The following is a 19,045-nucleotide window of genomic DNA, read 5'->3' as shown; positions in this document are numbered from 1 at the left end:
GGCTCTAGAGCACAGGTTCAGTAGTTGTGCTCAGGATCAGTTGCTCCGTGGGATGTGGAGTCTTCCTGGACCAGGGATGGAACCCATGTCCCCTGCGCTGGCATTCTTATCCACTGAGCCGCCAGGGAAGCCCTGATGTCCTTTTACAGAAAGGAGAGCTTTGGACGCAGGCAGAGCCCCGTGTGAAGACTTAAGCAGTGCTGCCTGGGCCCAGGAGCATCAGAAGCTGTCGGGGAAGGCAGGGGCGAGAGGCCTGGAACAGACGCTTCTTTTCAGAGGCAGCATGGCTCTTCCAGTACCTGGATCTCAGACCTGCAGCCTCCTGAACTGTGAGACCATAAATTTCTGTTGTTTAAACCACTCAGTCTGTGGTACTTTGTTACAGCTCCAGAAACTTATAGATCATTTCCATTCTGGCACAAACTATAGTATCGTGGATCCTTCCCTTTGCTTGTTAATTTTTTAGGTGTCTAGTTAGAGAAGGTTGATTTTCAGTTCATCTTTTAAAAGTTTATTAGAGTACTTGTTCTCTAAAGCACTGAACTGAAGGCTGGGGTAGGGCAAAGGGCTATGGATGAGTGAGCTGGCATGGGGGCACCTCCCACATTCAAAACCCACATCCTTATCCAGGACATCAGTGGTACCCAGGGCAGGGCAAGAAAGCCATTTTGAGGTAAGAGGCTCTGGACCGTGGAGCCATCTCATCCATTGCCTGCTGCAGTTTGTGTAGACCTGTGGTTCTCAGCCAGGAAGATTTTGATCCTCGCCCCCCGCAGGGGACACTTTGGTCGTTACAAGTTGGGGAGGTGCTACTGTGTCTAGTGGGCAGAGGACAGGGATGCTGCCAAACATGCCACCCTGCACAGGACAGCCCGCCACAGAGAGCTCCCAGCCCCAGTGGTGCTGCAGCTGAGAGCCCTGCTGTAGACGAAAGACACAGGGGTGAGGACCGTGGCTGGGGCCCTGCCCTTCCTGCACTCTACCCTTCTCTGAGCCTCAGACCCCTTATCTGTAAGTTAAGCCATGCAGGAACTCTAAGGCTTGTCATCCTGAGCCTGGCAGGTAGCAAGAGCTCAACCAGCCCTCCTCCTGTCACTTCTCCCATTTTGCAGGGAAGCTGTTGCAGAGGTGCTGGCTTTACTGTATCTGCTTCCCTAAAGGGGAATATTTTAGATTAAGATAAAACATGTCTCATAAATTGTGATTGAACATGTTTTTAAAGATTCATATGTGCTGCATTTCCTTGATCCTAAGAGGCTGTTAATTATAAGGCAGACTTCAGTTTAACAAGAACTTCTTGGAGGTGGGGCAGGGGGAGGCAACTCCACAGTAACTGTACATGTTGATTGCATCTTATTTCAGGTGCATCTTATTTCAGCTCCAAACTAAACTGGGGAGTTCCAGCTTCCACCTTGGAGCTAACGTCACCACCGTGCTGCATTCAGAGGAAATACAAACCCAATCCCCAAAGCCTTGACAAGCCACGTTTATCCCTACTGGAATCTGTTTAAGGATTAAGAGGGAATTGCTCAGCATATCAAGCAGCAAAACTTTTCTAAGAATAAATGATTCATAGCATGGTCTGAGCTCTTACTGTGAAAGGCCAAGGTATGGATCAGCATCTGTTCAAGAATAAAGCAGAGTGAAAAGAGAGTCAACTGTCCCCCAAGACACTCAAATTAGATGAAAATCCACAGAAGTGTAGTGAACAGAAGGAACATTCGGGTGAAAAGAATGGGTGGATGGAAGGATGGATAACTGAATGATTGAATATATGAAATGAAGATAAATTATTTAACAGGGAAACAGAGGCTAATCAATGAGACGGAAGCAGATATAGAAATACACAGTGCATGCTATGTCTCTTCAGTTGTATCTGACTCTGTGCTCAGGCAAGAACACTGGAGTGGGTTGCTGTGCTCTCCTCCAAGAGAGAACTCTTTTAGGCATGCATAATTCATTAAAAATAATAATACAGCTTGCATATGGTGGCACCCAAATTTGTTCCCAGAGAAGGTCATCCAAAGAGTTTCTTTGCAGAAAATTGCTAATCCTGTTGTGATTTCCTGATTAAAGAAAAGGTTAGAGAAACAGGCAAAGAAATGAGCCCTTTCATTGAGGTGCAGCTCAAAGAGATGTTCTTTTCTTCTTTCCTTGCTCAGGTGACTTCTAAAGAGAGTCTACCTTGATTTGATTTAAGAAACAGTCTTCAGCTCTTCCTCTATTTGCCCTCCCTACTCTCACTGCTCCCAGTGACTAGCCACATCATGCCACATCCAGAGAGGAAGGTGGCCTTCAAGACTTTGCCTAGTCTGATCTTGCTGTTACATTCCCAGCTTATAGTGACAATCTACTACTGACTGCCCCACTTCTTTTCTTTTCTGCTTCTAGTGAAAAGTGTAATAATTTTCTTTGGGGCTCTTGTCCCCCATTCTTAGCTCATTGCCTTGGGAGTACCTTGAGACTTAATTGGTTCAGGATCACCCAATGAGTCAATGATAGAGTCACTTGATTAGAGTCAATGAAACTTGCAGAGATGTAAAGCATCTGCCTGCAATGCAGGAGATCCAGGTTCAATCCCTGGGTCGGAAAGATCCCCTGGAGAAGGAAATGGCAGCCCACTCCAGCATTCTTGCCTGGGAAATCCCATGGTCAGAGGAGCCTGATAGGTTATAGTCCATGGGGTCCCAAAGAGTCAGACACGACTAAGCAACTTCACTTTCACTTTCTTTTTTGCTAGGCCTAACAGCTGTCTCTTCCACTGCAGAGGTGAGGACGTGACACCCAGAACTTCTGCAGCCATTCTATAAACCAAGAGTCCAACCCTAGTGCTGTTGTTTGGGTTGGAAATTGAGTTGCATCTGATCCCAATGGGTGACCCCAGACTTTGTTTTTAAATCAAACCAGTGTTTGCTTCGGGCACAGGATTTTGATGTAATTCTGGCCAGTGAAGTGTGAAGGGAGGCTCCCCAGGGCTCCTGGGAAACACTCTGTTGCTCTTAAAACAGACACGCAGGATGTACCAGCCTCACTCGGCCTCTGGAGGTTTTGGTCTTGGGATGATATGCTAACCAGGGCAACAGCCATCCTGGTCTGTGAAGGAAGACAGCACAGGAAACTGAGCCTGCACCTGCCCACTGACAGTTCTGAGACTTCTTCCAGACTTCTGCACATGAAAAAGACATCTCTTCTCTCTCTCATCCTCACCTTTCGGCCTGCCTGGGGCACATTTAGTTTTTTATAACGTAATTAATTAATTTTTGCTGGAGTGAGCAGAGGAGCCTGGCAGGCTACTGTCCATTGGATCACAAAGAGTTGGACACGACTGTGCAACTAAGTCCACACACATGCATAGTTGATGTACACAATACTATATGGGTTATAGGTGCACAATATAATGATACATAATTTTTAAAGTTTATATTCCATTTCTAGTTATTATACAATATTGGCTATATTCTCCATGTTGTGCAATATGTCCTTGTAGCTTATGTTATAGGGCTTCCCTGATAGCTCAGTTGGTAAAGAATCTGCCTGCAATTCAGGAGACCTTGGCTCAATTCCTGGGTCAGGAAGATCGCTGGAGAAGGGATAGGCTACCCACTCCAGTATTCTTGGGTTTCCCTTGTGGCTCAGCTGGTAAAGAATCTGCCTGCAATGTGGGAGACCTGGGTTCAATCTAGCTTATTTTATACCTATGAGATTTCCCCCCTCCACAGAGTAATGTAGGGGTTTTATTTTATTATAGGGCAGAAGAAATAGTTATCAAAATATTTTTACAGCCCCAAAATAGATTGCTTACAAATATTTTCAAAGTTCATTCTTATGGGATTCGTGTAGTTTTATACCTGATAAAACAGTATACAGAGGTGAAAAATTAAAATAGAACTTTTTATTAGAAAGACAATAGTACATAATTTAGCCCTTACTGAAGGTATTCAAGAAGAAAGTGGAGATATTTTTATTCCCAGGTAACTCTCATGTGTACGTCTTTCTTTAGTCTCTACTTCGTTCTCTTTGCATCACTCTAAAATGCCTCTCTCAATAAAGCTCTCTGTGCATTTTCCCTCCTCTGTATGTATCTGTGCCATGGCTTCTGGTGTCATTTAAAACTAGAAAATATCCTGTTTTTTAAATAGACTTTTCTTCTCTTCTGCTGTCTGAAATGTACTGACAGTTTCAATTATCTAAGAAATCCATGCATTACCAATCAATGCCATTCCCCAGGAGTGAAAACGTTCTGTAGTGAAAACGTTCTGTAGTGAAAACTTCCAATACCAAAGTCACTGTTACATGTGGCTCCTGAGCCCTTGAAATGCAACTAGCGCAAACAAGGCAGCACATTGTCAAATATGCGTGCATGCTAAGTCGCTTCAGTCATGTCCCACTCTTTGCAACCACATGGACTGCAGCCTGCCAGACTCCTCTGTCCATGCGATTCTCTGGGCAAGAATACTGGAGTGGGTTGCCAGGCCCTCCTCCGGGGGTTCTTCCTGATCCAGGGATCGAACCTGAGTCTCTTAAGTCTCCTGCACTGGCAGGCAGGTTCTTCACCACTAGCACCACCTGGGAAGCCCTTCTTAAATATATTTAATTTTAATTAATTAACATTTAAATAACCACATGTGGCTCATCTCTACTGTACGGGACAAGAGAAAGACAGAATAACTAGATAATATGAATAAGCATCACAGGAAAAATAAAAGCCTCTCCCCATTCCACCTCCAAGGCACAGTTATTATTAAATTCAGTTTATATCCTTGAAGAAAGTGGCAGAGGATGAGGTGGTTTAGATAGCATCAGCAACCCAATGGGCATAAATTTCAGCAAATTCCAGGAGATAGCAAAAGACAGGGTAGCCTGGCATGATGCAGTCCATGGGGTCTCAATGAGTTGTTCATGACTTAGCAACTGAACACACACTTGCTTTATTCTATGCCTGTAAATTCACTACTGAATTTCTTTCAGAAATATATAATGCTTTAAGCTTTATTTGTCCGTGAAATAAACTGAGCATCTTTCCAGCTCAGTGGATACATTTCTAAAGAACCAAGAGCAGAGAGTAGGAGTGCCAGATTTGGAACTAAAACAGACAGGGTGTGTTACCTCCTAGTCTGCCAGACTAGCTCTATGACTCTGAATGAGTTATGTAACCTCTGTCCACCTCAGTCTACCCATCTGTAATAGGGGATAATCTCAGTATCTTTATTGGGTGGATTACATATGATACTGCCAATACAGGGCTTACTATGTAAACTGGGCATCACTGTACAGTGGGGTTTTTTTTCAGTATTTTTTTATTTATTTGGCTGTGTCGAGCCTTAGCTGCAGCACGCAGGCTTCTCTCTAGTTGTGGTGTGCAGGTTCAATAGTACCAGTATGCAGGCTTAGTTGCCCGTCTCCCTCACCCTCACCCCAGCTTCCCTGGCGGCTCAGATGGTAAAGAATCTGCCTGCAAAGTAGGACACCTGAGTTTGATCCCTGGATTGGGAAGATCCCCTGGAGGAGGGCATGGCAACCCACTCCAGTACTCTTGCTTAGAGAATCTCCATGGACAAAGGAGCCTGGCAGGCTACAGTCCGTGGGGTCAAAGAGTTGGGCAGGACTGAGTGACTAAGAAGTGCACACAGCTCACCCCAGCATGTGGGGTCTTAGTTCCCTGACCGGGGATCTAACTCACATCCTCTGCATTGGGAGGCAGATTCTAAACCACTGGACCACCAGGGAATTCCCACAGTGGTTATTAATTTTGGTCCTGCAACATCATTTTTGTGGCTGCAGAGTATCTTGTTACACAATTGTGTCATGACTTGCCTATCCAACCCTTTATTAGAGGACATCTGGGCTTTGGTTTTTTATTTATGTAATGCTGCAATGGAAGCCGCATACCAAAATCTACAATATGAAGGAGTGCCTGGGAGTCCACCTTCTGATAGAGGGGCCATGGAAGAAGCAGCCTGAGATTCGCCAAGAGGACATCAAGCTCAGCCAGACCAGTTTTTTTTGAGGTTTTCCCCTGAAATAAGCTCCTCAACAGCATTTGGCCAAGAAGTCTTCTTCTTTTCATCCCTTCAGAGTTTCCTTGGTGGCTCAGATGGTAAAGAATCTGCCTGCAATACGGGAGACCTAGATTCGATCCTTGAGTTGGGTAGATCCCCTGGAGAAGGGAATAGCAACCCACTCCAGTATTTTTGCCTGGAAAATCCCATGGACAGAAGAGCCTGGCAGCTACAGTCCATGGGGTCACAAAGAGTCCAACAGGACTGAGGACTGAGCAAGGTCAACTTTAGCTCAAACTGTCAGAGACTGCATCGGCAGAGCACAAGCCTGCATGTGTTTAAGTTTGGAATTTTTTTCTCTTACTCACTGTGGGATAGAGGTATTTGAACCAATACAGTATAGTCCCCAGAGAGAAGAAATGCAAGTAACCTGAGATACTTCCTCCCAGACATTCCCTGGGGGTTTTGAACCTGTGACAGAACCAGATTCTTTAATGTGCCTCTCAAAGATCATGTAAAAAAATTTTTTTTCCATTGTGGTAAAATATATATAATATAAAATTTGCTGTTTAATTCAGTGGCATTAACTAAATTTGCAATGTTGTGCAACCATCACCACTGTATTTCTAAATTGTTTTCATCACCCCAAACAGAAACTCTGCATATTAAGCAATAAATCCCCAATGTCTGCCCCTCTCCCACCCCAGCAACCAACCCCAGCCCCTGGTCATTCTAATCTATTTTTTGTCTTTATGAATTTGCCTACTCCAGATATTTCATACTAATAGACTCACACAATATTTGTCCTTTTGTGTCTGGTTTATTTCACTTTGTGTAATGATTTCAAGGTTCAGCCATCAGTTCAGTTCAGTTCAGTCCCTCAGTCGTGTCCGACTCTTTGCAACCCCATGAATTGCAGCATGCCTGGCCTCCCTGTCTATCACCAACTCCCAGAGTTCACTCAAACTCATGTCGATCGAGTCGGTGATGCCATCCAGCCATCTCATCCTCTGTCGTCCCCTTCTCCTCCTGCCCTCAATCCCTCCCAGCATCAGAGTCTTTTCCAATGAGTCAACTCTACGCATGAGGCGGCCAAACTAGGATGTAGTATATATCAGAACTTTTTCTTTTTTATGGTTGAATAATATCTCATTTTGTATATAAGCCACATTTTGTTTATCTGTCATCTGTTGATGGACACTTGGGTTTTTTCCATCCTTTGGCTGTTGGGAAAAATGTGGCAATGAACACAGATGTACAAGCCTCTGTTTGAGCCCCTGTGTTTATTTTTTTGGCATATACCTAGAAGTGAATTTGCCTGGTCATATGGTAATTCTATGTTTCACTTTTTGAGAGACTGCCACACTGCTGTTTTTGTCATTCATGGCTATTTGTTTTATTTATATTAAATTTTCGTTGAACTATAGTCAATTTACAATCTTATGTTACTTTCAGGTGCACAGCATAGTGATTCAGGAGTTTTACAGATTATAGTCCATTAAAAGCTATTGCAAGGTAATGGCTACCATTCCCTGTGCTGTACAATGCATCCTTGTTGTTCATTGTGTTCACAGTAGTTTGCATCTCTTAATCCCACACCCCTGATTTGCCCCTCCCCACTTGGGTAACCCCTGGTTCGTTTTCCGTATCAGTGAATCTGTTTCTATTTTGCATGTATGCGCATCTGTATTATTTTTTAGATTCCACACTTAAGCGAGGTCATATAGGACCGCCACCTGTTTTCCACAGTGACTGCACAATTTTACATTCCCACCAGCAACATACTAGGATTCCAACTTATCTACATCCTCATCAACACTGTTATTTTACTTGTTAAAAGTTTTTATTTATAGCCATCCTAGTGGGTATGAAGTGGTATCTCATTATGGTTTGCATTTCCCTAATGACTAATGATGCTGAGAATATTTCAGGTGTTTATTGGCCATTTCTACATCTTCTTTGGAGAAATATCCATTCAAGTCCTTTGCCCATTTCTTATTTTCTTTTTCTTTGCCCATTTTAAATTGTGTTGTTTGTCTTTTTGTTGTTGAGTTGTAGGAATTATTCATATATTCGGGATACGAAAACCTTATCAGATACAAGATTTGCGAATCTTTTCTGCCATTCTGCAGGTGGTTGTTTCACTTTGTTGATAATGTCTTTTGATGCACACAAGTTTTTAATTGTGACAAATCCAATTTGCCTATTTTCTTTTGTTGCTTATGTTTTTGGTGTCATACCTAAGAATTCACTGCTCACTCCAAGGTTGGAGTTAATTTTAAATCACTAAGTATTGCTTTTTTCTGTTATAAATTTCCTGTGCATAAGGGCGCTGAGTCCTTTACTATCCTAGTCTACTCAGGAAGCTGAGTTGGCTGGGAGGCAGGTAGGTAGGTAAATAGATATATATAGGTGGGCTTCCCAGGTGGCTCAGTAGTAAAGAATCTGCCTACCAATGCAGGAGCCACAGGAGACATGGGTTCGACCTCTGGGTTGGGAAAATCCCCTCAAGTAGGAAATGGCAACCCACTACAGTATTCTTGTCTGGAAAATTCCATGGACAGAGGAGCTTGGTGGGCTACACTCCATGGGGTCACAAAGAGTCAGATGTGACTGAGCACAAACAAAACAAAACAGGTTGATAAGTAGGTAGATCGGTAAATAAATAAATTAATATATAAAATTTTACTTATTAATTTAGCCAGTTTAGCCAACTTTTATATTCTCCTTCTTTGGTCATTGCCCCCTAGTCATAAAGGAGGCTCCAAGATTCAGATTGGCCAACCATAGTAGCCTATGTCCCTGGCATCAGCAATTGGTCCAAGGGGTGGTCTTGTAGCCAGACTGAACCAATGAGACCTTCTCTGGGATGGATAGACATTTCCTGGGAAAAGAAAACCTCTTTCCATTGGAGGCGGCAAGCTAGAACTGTAGGCGGCTGTTCCTGACCACAAGAAGCTCCATCTGCCAGAGGCAAGAATGAAGCACAGGCAAAGCAGATTGAGACCAGCAGAGATGGAGACTCTCCACAAGCATGGGATGGGGAGTCCCCTGTTCCAGTCCAAGGGACCCCCATTCCTCCAGCTTCTCCTTTTATCTTGTGAACATGTGCCAGGACACACCTCCCCATCCGCTATGACATCAGCCAGTTCCTTTCTCCTTCAGTTCTTTCAGGATAAATTTTGATCTCTTGAAACTAAAACTACCCTGATGGGTACGCCGTCATCCCCCAGCAACCTGCGCTCCCTCTTACTGATTTATCAGCAGCTAAATACACCTGAGTCCCCAATTCTTCCAAGCCTTCAAGCTTCTGTGTCCTCTGCTCTCTCTCCAACTCCAGCTTCAAGACTCAGCCAACGTATTTCCTCCTTGGAGCACCCTGCCCTGACCCTCCTTCCAACCCTCAAGGCAAGTTGATTTCTTCCATGCGCCCTCACACAACCCTGTAACACCTCTGAGTCCTACCACTTTGCTTTCACATGTTTCCCCTCTGGTCCAGGGGCTTTCTGGAGGCAGCCACGGTGTCTACTGCAGGTGGATTGCTAGCATCTAGCCCTGGGTCAGCACATGGCAGTCTGCTAGGTATCAGCAGAATGACTAAACTGGGGCTTGCAGGCAAACATGCCAACCTGGGCTCTACCACCTGCTTGTCATGTGAACCTTGAGCAGGTAATTCACTTCTTGTTGCCTTGCTTGTAATACAGGTTGATGATAAATGGCATTTCCTTCCTGGGGCTCTCTCGGGATCTAGTGAGACATGCTTCCTGCTCAGCTCTGCTGTCAGGGCTGTCCTCCATCTCTGTCTGTCTCTTGCAGGCTCTCAGCTCTGCTTCCCTCAGTTTCTTGTGCCTCATTCTCCACCAAGCGTCCATCACAGGCAGCAGTGGCCCAACTCAAGGGCATCCTTACAGCTACTTTCTTGGCCAACATCTTCATCTGCCAGGGAAGGACTCTGATTGGTCAGTTTGGGTCTTGGATCCACCCTTAGACCAATCATCATGCCCAAAGAAATGGGACACTCCCATTGGCCAGTTAGCTTCAGCACTACCATTTGGGCAAAGAATTGATGGAGCCAACCTGGACCATATAGAGCAGAGGGGAGCAGCTATTCTGAAGAGTAGATGCGGGGTGATTGAAAGAAAAATAATGCTTCCACCAGACTAAGTTTCCTTATTGTAATCTTCCCATTACATTCAGAAATAAGTAATACTCTGTTTATCCAGGAGGATAAAAGTTCAAAAAAATAAAAAGGGGGCTGCTTTAAGAATCAGCCCCAGGATTGGGAGATGGTGGGAAAACTCCTCCCTCCTCCCTGCCCATCCTTCTTTTTGCCCCAACATCTCCTTGAAGCGGCTTCTCACTTGCTGCCACTCTGGTGTCAGACCCAGCCGTAGGAAAGATGGTTCTTCTCTGCTGGAATCTGGTTTTACGTCAGATTTAGGGGTGATTTTTCACTGCCTTAATTTTTGTTCTAGTCCGCTATATTTGTTACACCTGTGAGTGTTACACCTGTGCTTGTTACACTATTCCATCCCCCTGTGCTAGTTACACCTGTGTGTTATACCTGTGCGTATAACACCCATAGGTGTTATGCCTATCCTCGTCACACCATTCCAGGCTCCTGTGCTTGCTACGCCTGTAGTTGTTACAGCCGTGTGTGTCTACTCCTCCATTCCCCTGTTTCTTCCCCGTTAGAACAATAAGTGCCTGGAGGTCCCTTCCTTCCTGGAGAAACAGTGGCCGGTGCAGGTGAGGGTCAGGGCTCTGGCATCAACACAAGTGAGTTCAAATCTCAGCTCTGCGGGTTATTAGCTGTGTGACCCAACTCCTATTAGGCACCTCCTCTGTGTCCCCATTTTTTCCTCTCTCTGATGTGGATTAGTGGTAATGTCTGTCTCTTTGGATTTGGTGAAGAACATATGAGAATCTGAAGAACATGTGAGATGACATGTTTGTCATGGTTTAGTCAAACCATGACAGTGGTTTGACTAAAGTGTGTGGGGGTGTGAGTTCAAGGCCCCTGACTCATACAGGTCCTTCCAAGTGTGAGTTCAAGGCCCCTCACTCATACAGGTCCTTCCAAGTGTGAGTTCAAGGCCCCTCACTCATACAGGTCCTTCCAAGGTCCTGAATAGGGTCCTTGCATTGTCTCCTCGTGAGCATATGCTTTTGTAAGATCTGCAAAAGTTCAGTGATTTCACTGCATTCTATTAAGGCCCCTAAATCTTCCCACTCCCAGTCCCCCACCCTGCCTTGTCTCCGGGGATGCTGAGACTGGTGGGTTTTATGGGATCCATTTAGCTGGAGTTTGGTGAACTCAGGCTGTGTGGTTTCAGGGGCAGGACTAGGGTGAGATGAACAAGGTACAAAATTGAGGACACACTTTCAGGCTGAGAGCTAGCACCACCTTGGGGTTAAAACCACCCATTTCATCCTCATCCCACCCTGCTGGCCACCACCCCTCACCTTCCTTCCTCTTTAGATTTTCTTTCTATTGTATTCAAAAGTAGGATTACCCACAATGAAGCTTCTCATCATCTCCAGTTTCTTTCTCTCCATTGCTGACTCCTTCCTGAGTCCATTATTTAGTATAAGGACCAGAACTTCACAAAGGAGAAGAGGAAAAACAGGCCACTTTTCATCTCCACTAAATGGCCACGTTTAGCACATACGTAATTGCAGCCACCTTCAAATAAAGAAATCACTTAGTTCTCCCTGAGAAATCCCAAGAAACTTAATCCTCATTTTAGCAGGCAATCTGAGTTTTAAAAATATCAGTAGAAAGTCAAAACTTTCATGTGAAGTTTGAGTTTGACTTGAAACATTTAATTTATTTAAAAATAGAATTGTAAATGTAATCTCTGTGTTTTCCTCCTGCTGTCAGGAGCTCTCCTGCTCTGACTGATTCATTAACAAATTAACATGTTGTGATTGTGCTGTGAAAAGTTGCAACATAATTGTTACAGCCACTGGTCCCCAGGCTCTGGAGTTGTGCTTCCTAAACTCTTTTATAGACTACAAATTAGATGCTTTTCATATATGCTATCTAGTTTTAATTAAAATTTGCCCTAAAGCTATCCTTAACAGCTTTGGAGTTGCTGGAGTTTTGTCATCTTGGGGTGGTGAACATTTGCAGTTGATTATGTCAAAATCCGTACCCATGGAAACCGTTTTCCAACCACTTCTTCCTAGGGCCAGCTCAGATCTGCCAGAGTTCTGATTTCGACTCGGCTCAAAATTTATTATCCGTTGAGAGAAGGGTGGTCCTCTGTGGGCAAAGTGGAGGTTTAGAGATTTTAACTGGAAGACACAGAGAATGGCTTGCAAGACTTCTGATTTATCACAGCCCCTCTGAATGTTTCACTTCTCCGCATCTATAAAACGAAGATCACCACACTCCTGTCTGTGACCTATGGAAGTGGTTCCTTGAGACCTTGAAGTCTGGAAAGATGAAGAAAACCATCCTTCTGAAAGCTATGAAACTGCACCCAAGCTCCGCCACATGGCCCAGCACACTGGGAAGAATTTTTTTTTAAGCACCTTTTGAAAATCATCAGGACAAAGTAAGCAAGTCCTTGAGATTCTTGAGGTAGTCATGGGACAAGTGTTGGTGAGTTAGAGCAAATGCTGCAGGACCCCCTAAAATTCCATTGAGAATGCTTCAGAATCTTTCGGGGTCATAGTCCCCACCCTCATTTCCTCCAGAGGGTTGATAAAATTGGGATGAAAGTAAGAAAGCTCCTCTCCTCCCCTGCCGGGATCCTGATGGTATCTAAGGCATGGATTCAACTACTCCCAGATAAGGCACCCCAAACCTCAGGAGCAGGAAGGCTCCTGAGGTTTGGGGCCTCAGGAGCCAAAACTACACGAGCCAGTTTCAACCGAGGGCTATTCTTCTGCTTCGGATGGGGAATGTGATATAATAATAATTCTTTCTGTGTCTTTTCTGGAGAGATTTTATAGCCATTTGCAGTGACCCTGGGGGGCATTAGGCTTCCCTCATAGCTCAGATGGTAAAGAATCTGTCTGCAATGCAGGAGACTTGGGTTCGATCCCTGGGTTGGGAAGATCCCCTGGAGAAGGAAATGGCAACCCACTCCAGTATTCTTGCCTGGAGAATCCCATGGACAGAGGAGCCTGGTGGGCTACAATCAATGGGGTCACAAAGAGTCGGAACCAACTTAGCGACTAAACCACCACCACCACCACCACCATCTGGAGGGCATTAGAGGAAAAATTATCTTCAAACAGTAAATACTGTGATCCTTACTCTCTGTACAGGGATGACGGAGGCCACAACCACATACTGTGAATATAAAGGGAAATTGAGCTCCAAAGAGATCCTTAAAGAGGTGGCTGCTCACCTGGACACCTGCATGATTCCTCCAACAGGTCCTTAATCTGCAAGAAGACATCTGGTTCATCCATCCATCTATCTACCCATCCATCCACTCACTCATCCATTTATCCATCCATCCATACATACATCCACCCATCCACCCACTCATTCAACACTGCCCTGTGACTTCCCCATGTCCTGTCCATAAATCCTCTTCTCCTTCATTAGTCAGAGCCAGTTTCTGTTGCTGGCACCCTCAGAACTCTGATTCTCTATCCAGTGTGAAGTTTCAGGAGCCCAGTTACAAATACTAGTCCTGCCTGCCACCCCAGAGAAGGCCTGCCATCCACTCAAAGTTGGAAGCCTCACAGGGTAGAGAGAGACTTGTGTGTAGGAGTGTGTGTACAGGCATGTGTGTGCATGTGTGCACATGTGTGCACGCAACTCCAAGCTGTTCAATGTTGTGTCTATGGTTCCCATGTAGTGAGCAGACATTGTTTACCTAGGATCCTTCCTTTGGGAAGACACGCCTCCTCCATCCCATGTGGTTGAGGTGGAGTCAACTCACATGGAAGGAAACCCCAAAGTCCTGAATTCTTCACCTGCATCTGTACCACTCCCCCAGTCACTTGTGAGACTTGACTTGGCTGAGGTCCCGTCTTCAGCAACATCCTGGATATTTCTTCTCCAGGAAGAGTCTGAGGCAAGCTGGTCTCTCAGCATTGTGATCATCTGAACAGAGTGAGCCTACATCCTCCCTTCCTGCCACAGGTCCGACCAGAGCATCCTGGCTCTGATTGGTGCCTTCTTGCTGGGCTGTGACATCATAGCAGGGCCTTCTCCTCTTTGGCTTCATTACCCCCAAGATGGATGCAACTTGAGACACTATTGGCAGGATTGCTTAACACTACTTACTTCAAGAGGGTCATCTCATGAGAGTAGAAATCAAGATAGTTCTATAGTCAGGGATTTCAAACCCATACAGTGTTGTCTCCGTCTCATGGTTCATGTGAGACCAAATCTCACTCAACATCTGATGCATAAACACAATGAGATCTTTGCTTCTCTTTCTCAAGGGGGCAGGAGTGAAAAAGACTTTGGGAAAATTTCCAGTATATTGATTTCCTGAGGCTACCATACCAAATTGTCACAAATTGGGTGGCTTAAAACAACGGAAGTTTATTTTCTCACAGTTCTGAAAGCTGGAAGTCCAAAATCAAGGGGCTGACAGGCCACACTCTCTCCGAAGGCTCTAAAGAGAGTCTGTCCCTTTCTTCTTCCGGCTTCTAGTGGCTCTGGTATTCCTTGGCTTGTGGCTGCCTCACTCCTGCCCTTGCCTCTGTCTTCACTCAGACTTCTTCCCTGAGTCTCTTTATGTGTCCTTTTCTGTCTCTTCCAAGAAAACTCTTATTGGATTCAGGGGCCACCCTAATCCAGGATGATTTCTTGCTCTTTACCTTAATTACATCCGCAAAGATCCTACTTCCAAATAGGTCACATCCTGAGACTCCAGGTGGACATCAGTTTTGGAGGGGACACCATCAACCCACTACACACATTAATACAAATTTTACCTTATCTCATCTTCAAAGACGGGCTAACCACGAGAAGTTCTCTCAGAACAGTTCTCCACCCTCTCACAGCCCTTAGCACGAGGCCAGGCATACAGCGGGTGCCCAGAAAAGACCCGTATTATGATTCAGTGGTTTCAATGCTCAGGAAGTAAGTCGGGTGTACATATAGGGTGACTCTCTCCACTAAATAACCGATTGTTAAAACAGGGGTCTGCAAACAACAGCTCCGGGGCTTGCCTTTGATGAACAAAGTTTTATCAGAACAGAGACCCACACACTCAGTGAAACATGGTGTACAGACGCTCTCATGCTACAAAGGTAATGCGAGTTGACGGTCAAAACTGAGACCGTGTGGCCAGCAATCTTAAAATACTTACCATTGGACCATTTACAGAAAGCTTCCCAACCCCTGATGTAGAAGAGCGACGGGGGGTTCCCTGGTGGTCCAGTAGTTAAGAATATGCCTGGCAATGCAGGGAACATGGGTTCGATTCCTAGTCGGGGCACTAAGATCCCACATGCTGCGGGGTTACCAAACCCGTCCACCACAACCAGACAGCCGGTTGCCTCGCAACTCCTGAAGCCTGCTTGCTCTAGAGCACAAGAGCCATATGCACAAGGTCCTGCAAGACTCGACAAAGACCCCATGTGCCTCAACTAAGACTCGATGCAGTCAAATAAGAACATTTTAAAAAAAAGAATAGTGACTAGAATGATCTCAACCCTCCAGGTGCTGGCATTTTTCGAGGGTAGAGAACTGAATATTAGGGAAACACCCTCATAAGTGTCCAGGGTCACGGAAGTGAGGAAGCACCTTTCGTAGGGTTAGGAAAAGACGACACGTGTGATCAGGAAGTGTAATCAAAGGTGACAGAGAAAGCTGGAAAGGAAGACAGGTGAGATGCCGGGGCTTAGACCAGTGGATACCTCAGCGAAGGTTTTACCAAGGATATCTCTCTCGTTTTAAGTTATTTGCATTTTTCCTAAACCTTCAGGAAAAAGTGCTGCTCACAGAGGTCTCTGGGGAGTGTTTGATTTCTTAACTGGAAGTCAGGAGAGGGTCTGGGGTCCATGACACAGTAATGCCTGTGGTGGAATAGTGAGTGAGACAGTCCCCAGGCAGGACCCATGGGCAAGGACTGGAGCCCTCAGAGAGCAGAGGACATATCATTCTTCCCCAGAACCCCTGTGAGACTAGGGGAGACACAGCACCCAAGAACATGTGGCTTCACAAACATGTGGCCAAGAAGAGATGTCCCAAGATGGAGATGCCCTGTCCAAGCGCCAGATTCTCCAGCCCCATGGAGGCACCGCACCCATCACCCCCACTCCCGCAAGATTCCTAGCCATGTCCCCACCTGCAGCAGTGGCTCCTGCCCCTCCTCCACCTCCTTTCCAGGCTTATCTCAAATGCCATCCCCTGCCCCCATGCCCTGTGCGCCCATTTGGCCTCTTTGCTGTCACCAGCTCTGGGCCTGACTTCACCGGAAGAGCTGGCTCACCCTGACTGGTTTCCAGGGCTGAGATCCAGGAAAGGCTAGGTGTATCCTCACCCATAGAGCTCAGACACCTCATCACACAGTGGACTCTACTTCTGAGAAGGATGTGCAGTAGGGACAGGAAAGAATGTGGGACTTGCAGGCAGGAACCCTAGGTTGGAGTTCTGGCTCTGACTTTCGCTTGCTGGGTGACCTTGGACAACTACCTGCACCTCTCTGAGCCCTAGTTCACCCATTACGAAAGCAGGGTTCATTGTCTTCTGCTCCGTTCTGCTCACGTGGCTCTAATGAGAGCGTGTGCAAACTGGAGAGTGCAGTCTCCCACGTGATTCTTACGAGAGTTGGAAGATGCTTGGAGAAGAGGCCTGGGGGTGCTCAGCCTGGCCAGTGAAGCCCCCATCAGGGCATTGGGGGATGGGAGCATCCCCTGCACCAGGATCACTCTCTGCGCATCCTGTATTTCTGCTTCCCTGTGTCCTCCTCCATCCAGCTGATCCATCCCAGCCATGAAGAAAGGAACACCATGGAAGCCATGGGTAAGATTTCAGAAGAGAATTGAATTTGGAAACAATGTACATGCAGCAAGCTTCACAGGTGGTGGGCACTAGTGGTAAAGAACCCACCTGCCAATGCAGGAGATGTAAGAGACGCAGGTTCACTCTCTGGGTTGGGAAGATTCCCTGGAGAAGGAAATGGCAACCCACTCCAGTATTCTTGCCTGGAGAATCCCACGGAAAGAGGAGCTTGGTGAGCTACAGTCCATGGGGTCACAAAGAGTCGGACAGGACTGAAGCAACTTAACACACACATACATGTAACACTCTAATAACAAGAGGGAAGAGACACTAACCAAAACACCCAGAAGCCATAGACTATCTAAGGCTACTAACCAAGCTGGCTCCTTCCTTCCTTATTTCAAATGCCACCTCCTCCATGCCCGCCTAGTGCTTTTATTTTGTACCACGTGAACATAAGTCATAAAGAGCCAGAATTCATCTCCGAAGGCCTTGGACAAACTCCCAGATAAAAGGCGTCCCCCTCGCCCCCTTCAACCCTCCATCAGTCTCTTTGCTCCCACTCCTCCCTGGAACGGATCATAAGGAGGGCTCGGAGGTTACCGGACCCTACCTGTCTCTCCAGCCTGACCACAAGCTCGCTTCCTCTGGTTCCGCAAGCCCGGGCTCCGCCAAGTGCTTGTTTGGCATGTGGGAGGCCTCCGGAAATACTTGTTGAATGAAGGAGTGAATGAAGGAAGGAGGGAGCCATCTGGAAGGAGGAGGCCCCTCGCTCTGGGAAACCCAAGAACAGCCTCATTACAGTGTGTGCCTTGCTTTTTAGATTGTTGGGGGTTTTGCATAGGGAAATCTAATCTGTATGTTTCTGACTCATTTCTACAGGTTCTCCCAAGTCATGGCACCCGGGAAGCCATGTCGTGTCTGAAATGCCCATTAAAAGGTAGTTTCTGAAATTTTTGTTTTCTTCTTCTGAAAATCAGGACACCTGCCTTGATTAACCATGAATATGGGTAAGCCCCCCAGCATTAGATGCCATGGGCACCTGAGTCCCAGGAGGTCCGGGCTGTGTGCTTGAGGGCCTCCCCTGGTGACCCTTTCTTGGCCCACCCCACCCTCTCCCCTCTCTCCTGCTGAGTAGTGGGGAGGGGAGCAGAAACAGCAGAGAAGGGTGGGAAAGCCCTTTGGGGGCACCAGCCAGATGACATGAAACCTGGCATGGAGGCGGGGCTCTTAGGATTGTCGATCAGCCCAGAGAGAACTATTTCATAATGAGCACTTGAAAGGAAGGGGGCAGGGGGGCGGCTGACCACCCCGCCGCTCCCCTCCAACTTTCATGTTCCCTACCCTATAATTAGCGGGTGTCGACATTTGAACGACACACGCCTTTAAAGGGCGCTGCCAGCGCGGACATGTCGGCTCTCTGCAACCACGTTTCAAATCGGTAATTATGCATCCTCTCCCCTTCTGTCTCAGGATGTGGCCCTGTGAGTGGGCAGGTTTGCAGGGAGAGAGGACTGTCAGAAAAATTACCAGTGTTAATCATCTGCTTTGAGTGCGGAGTTTGGGGACTCTTGGGGACCTTCTTTGTTTTATTTTGCACAGAGTGATGGGAATCGGAGAGCTTGCCAGGCATGGAGTGAAGCCTCTGAATAAAGCAGATGTGTATGTCAGAGCTCCCAGAGAGTTGAAAGATATCAATAATAATAATAATAATCCCCAACATTTATCCTGGATTTACATGAATCCAGGCGAATTACAGGCCCTAAGCTGACGGATCTTCAGGCTAGAGACTAAGCCTGTGCTTTAAGCTCTATTTCTCATTTATTCTTCACAAAAACCATATGAAACAGGCACAGTTATTATTGGGTTGGCCAAAAAGTTCATTCATAACAGTTTACAGGGGAAACCCGAACCAACTTTTTGGCCAACCCAATATTTTCATCTTATAGTTGGATCACCAGAAATCACTGGAGCCAGGAGCTCTTTAAGGAGAAAGTGGGAAATCTGATTTTTCTGAGGCAGTCATTCCTAGACTCTGGAATTTCACTCTGTAAAACTTCAACAACAAGAAGATGAATGGGTTGACATAGGACTGCCAACTCTCGATTTGACCAGGTAT

General features: G+C 46.1%; 1 long non-coding RNA gene across 2 annotated transcripts; it reads left to right on the top strand.

Moving 5' to 3' along the window:
• Positions 1–10,605: 10,605 nt before the first annotated feature.
• LOC147360507 (uncharacterized) lies at positions 10,606–17,879 on the top strand. Of its 2 annotated transcripts, none has more exons than XR_015139208.1 (3): positions 10,606–10,748; positions 12,192–12,562; positions 13,281–17,879. It is a non-coding gene; the product is annotated as an uncharacterized LOC147360507 (long non-coding RNA). The 2 variants fall into 2 exon arrangements; XR_015139207.1 differs by having other exon boundaries at positions 10,606–10,778.
• Positions 17,880–19,045: the final 1,166 nt, after the last annotated feature.

This window comes from Bos grunniens, chromosome 13 (genome assembly GCF_055505025.1).
Source record: "Bos grunniens cultivar Pamir isolate PY7600 chromosome 13, Bosgru_T2T1.0, whole genome shotgun sequence".
In the NCBI taxonomy this organism is placed as follows: Eukaryota; Metazoa; Chordata; class Mammalia; order Artiodactyla; family Bovidae; genus Bos; species Bos grunniens.
This window is presented reverse-complemented; position numbering and strand designations above follow the sequence as displayed.